Raw genomic sequence first — 4469 nt, 5'->3', positions numbered from 1 at the left:
GAATTTACTAGTAATAAATCACAAAGAAATTTATTTTTAAACAACTGTTTTCTATACATATAATTTTAGTATTTATTAAAGACAAACTCAGATTTTCATGCTAATGAGATAAATACAAAGCTTTAGTTTTAAATAAGTGATCAAGTCTTGGCTGAATATTTGACATTGGATAATGCAGAACACTTTCAATGCTTCAGAGTTGATAGATATTTTTATTTTATAGTAGCCATCACTGAGAATACAACTTCCTATAGATACATAGTAGAAAACAGCACAAGTATGTTTGGGGTCATTTAATCAATTATTGAACATTCTGTCCAAATGCTAGGCCAAAATCCATTTAGCAACTTTATTTAAAAAGAAAAAAAACAAGTCAACCACCCAAATGGATTTTAAAAGTCAGACAGTCTAATGGTAGAACCCAAAACTGTATTAATTTGATACTTTCATTCTGAGGATTGCCAAAAGAGAAATATTAAGTATCCTCAACCACAATTTTTTGTTTTCAAGAATTATGGTTGTAGGAACAGAGAACTTGATATGTATAGAAAACCAAAACCCTGTAATTCGTAACACACAGGACTCTTGAGTCTAAGCAAGGCATTTCAGGCACCACTTGCTATATAGTGTGGCAGTTCATGCGGTGCCAAGTACTAGTGTTTTCAGAACGAAGGCTGCAGTGAGGTTGCGCAGTGCAGCATGGATGAGTGATACCATAAAGACCTCAGATTCATCACATTTGACTTTAGTTAATTTTCTGGTCTCTGCATGTTTGCAACCTTGTAACATTATCATTTTTTGACCCCCCCAATTCAGTTATGAGATTCATCTCTCACCATGGAGTCTAAGAAACTGTGGGAATAGAGTACAAAGAATGTTTGCTTGCTAAGTAGTGTTCTAGCAATGTGATTGCAATGCCTATATGTGCTTAAAGAGTGAACTGAGCTTTTAAAGCTCATGAAAATGTATTAAACTTGGCATTTATGTATCATAGTTACTTTTTAAAAGAAACAGATTTGAATTTTCCTTCTTGTATTTTAGACAGGCACTCACTATATATGTAGCCCTTGCTGGCTTAGAATTCACTGTATTAACCAGGCTGGCCTTGATCTCAGAGATCTGCCTATCTCTGTCTCCTAAGAGCTGGGATTAAAAGCTTACACCACCACACTCAGTTGAATTTTCCAATTCTTTAGCAATCTTTTTTCAAAAGTAAGTTCAGAACAGCCGTGTTCAAAATGTTTTCTCCAAAGCCTTTTTGCTTCTAGCTGCTAATAGAAAAAGGCAAAATCCAATAAAAATGGCTTTATGAGGGGTTATATATGAATAATCATGAGAAACTCAAGAGAATATGTATATTCAAATCATGGAATCATTGTGTTTTAGGAACACATTGTCAAGCTAGTGTTGCATGAAATACATTTTGGTGATGCCCTCTTAGGGAAAAGCTCATGTCCTGTAAATGTAATTTAAAGCTGAGACCAGGAATCAGTGATGTCGGGGGATAGTTAAGCACGGCTCTTTACAGGGATCATGATGATAAAAATTGCTTACCTCTACATGTCATTTCTCAACTTTATTAAACAGCTTGAAGAGCAAGGGTCTGACTGTAGGTGCCAGCAGAACAAGTCAGGCATGGAAACCCCTCTGTGTGATCTGTGTGGGGTGACTTGGGGGACAAGCCAAGTGAGACACCCAGGCAGGCTGCCTCAGAGAAGGCCCCGGGCAGGGAGGGAGAAGCTGGGTCAGAGCCAGCGGTAGGGAATTGCGTTTTCAATAATGACTTTTCTAGATGCTATTGCTATTCTACCATTTGACTTAGACATTACAATTGTTCTACATCCACAAAAGCCGAGGAGGAGGAGAGGCATAGAGGCAGGCCCTTGGACAAAAAAGGGCTGGAATTGTACCTTGGAATGGAAAGGAGAGCTGAGGGCTTAGGCAGGGCCAGAGATTTCAGAGACCCACGTGAACATTTGTTTGTCTCCATCTAGGGTGGGACTCTGTGCTACCCTGGATTTACTACAAAGTCTTGACTGCCTCTTAGATGTTCTCAAGCAGGAAGCAGTCCTAGGACCATTTTTGTGGGGGCTTCTTTTCTCCCAGTAGATCAGGAGCTGACTTTGACTGGATATTACAGGGGTCCAGTATTTCTTTCACTACAGATTCCAATACCACACCTAGTACTGTCTAGTCCATCCAACTGACATATCAAGACCTAAGAAGTCCCTTGCATGGCCTTTAAATAGGCATATTTGGGGTCTGGTTCTGAGGATACACTGGGTTTGTGACCAAGTTCTTCTCAGCCTAGATTTTCTTCTCCATCATCAGGTGTGATGATGACCTCTCTCAATCACGAGACTTCATTTAGTAAATGCTGCAAAATGGGTGAGGTTTTACCTACACAGGCTGAATGGCTTTCTTTTTGCATGCAGATGCTTAAATACGTTTAAAGGATATTCTTTTAGTCATGGACTTACTTTCTACAGATGAACCTGCAGGTGCCTTTGAGCATGGATTTCACAAACCTCAACCAACAAAATATTGCTCAAGAGAGCATGGGTGTGGTGGTTTAATGAGAATGATTCCTATGGGATCACACATTTGAATACCTGGTACCTGGGTGAAGGAAAGGTTTGGGAAGGATTACAAGGCATGGCCTTGTTGGAGATGAGGGTGGGCTTTGAGGTTTCAAATGACTCCTGCCAATTCTCTCTCTCTCTCTCTCTCTCTCTCTCTCTCTCTCTCTCTCTCCCTCTGTCTCTCTCCCTCTCTCTCCTTTGTCCCTCATCCTTGTGCATCAAGATATAAGCTCTAGGTTCCTTCTTCTGACATCATGAACTCTAACCCTCTGAAGCTGTAAACCAAATTAAATGCCTTCTTATAATTTGCCTTGGCCATGGTTTTTAAGAAAAATCACCTCAATAGAAAAGTAACTAAGACAATGGGAAAAGATGGTAGCTAAGAAAAATGACTGTATAGAGATCTGAGCAAGTCTGAAAGAAAATCTGTTTCCCTTTTCCTTCATTATGGAAATTCCTGGGGGCAGAGTGAGGGGGTTATGGAGGTGTGTCTGAGATTCCACAGTGTGGTTTTAGTATTCAGCATTAAGCATAGATCTTAAAAGAACAGACTGTTTCCTGGCCACAGCCACAGCCACAGCCATTGTATGAAGAAGTACATTTCTTCCCCTTTACCTCCTCCTGTCCCTCCCCATCTCTCTCTATTAAGAGAAGCTTTTTCTTTGCTAGCCGCTTTGGTTTATCCCCTGCCAGTCGCCTGGGCTCTGCCGCGCCAGCCTGGTTCTAGATCCGCATGAGTCCCAAATAAACACACAGGAGGCTATATTAATTATGAAGCTGTTGGCCTTGTTTGTCTCTTACTGGCTAGCTCTGCCTTAAGTAATTACCCCATAATTGTTAATCTAAGTATGTTTCTTACCGGAGAATAGTTCCGGGCGTCCTACCCCCATGGCGTCACATGTTGACTCTCTTGTGTTTCCCCTTCCCAGAATCCTCCTCGACTCCTAGTCCCTCCTATCTAGGTTTTCTATTGGCCAGACAGTACTTTATTGACAAATGCACAGGCAAATAACAGGACTTCCCCAACATCTCCTCTTTTCTGTTTAAACAAAAAGAAAGGTCTTAACTTTAACACAGTCAAATTGTATATAACAGAACAGTTATCAAATAAGAACATAGTTACAATATTTTAGCAAGATTTAAAGAAAATATCATCCATCCTATCCTTGTGAGTCAAAAGTTCTATATGTATCTTTTATCATAACTAAGGAAAACTATAATTATAACTATCTGTCTTCAACTCCATCAAAGGCCACAGAAGGATAATATATAAACACTAGGATTGACAGAGGTATCTTACTGCCTAGACAGTCACCCGAAGTTCCTATGTAACGTTGGGGCATCCATCTTCAGCCCATAGACATAATGTGTCCAGAAGATTTCTCAGCAAAGCAGGAAATTTCAAAACTGTCCATCTGCATTGGCAGTCTGTCAGTCATTTTTCTTTGTCCTGCAGAATGTCCCGTAGACTCTTCCATGAAGCAGGAACCCTGTAAGACTGAGTTCAGCAGTCACTTTTCTGTGGGTCCTGCATGTTCAGTTTATACAGCAACAGTCAAACAGTCTAGGCAAGAGCAGTTTCTTGCCCAAATGGCTAATCTTGCCATGTTGAAAGCAAACTCCATAACGAGTTTCTTCGATGCCCATTTTCCTCTCAGACATAATTGGTGCTGCCAGGAGCAGACATTTCTCATTGTCAAGAAAAACCCTAAACCATTTTAAATGCCATTTTCTGAAGGTCTTTGAGAGGTTTGAAGACTGTTTATCTGCTTCAAATACATCTCTATATATCTAGAAAACCTAACTTACCTAACTATAAATTATAAGTAACTATCTATAGTCTGTATTCAATTATGCATTACATTTTAAAAGATCAGTATAAGCACA

Source organism: Mesocricetus auratus, unplaced genomic scaffold (assembly GCF_017639785.1).
Source record: "Mesocricetus auratus isolate SY011 unplaced genomic scaffold, BCM_Maur_2.0 Super-Scaffold_100022, whole genome shotgun sequence".
NCBI lineage: Eukaryota > Metazoa > Chordata > Mammalia > Rodentia > Cricetidae > Mesocricetus > Mesocricetus auratus.
The sequence above is the reverse complement of the archived record's forward strand: the minus strand, read 5'-3'. Positions refer to the sequence as shown.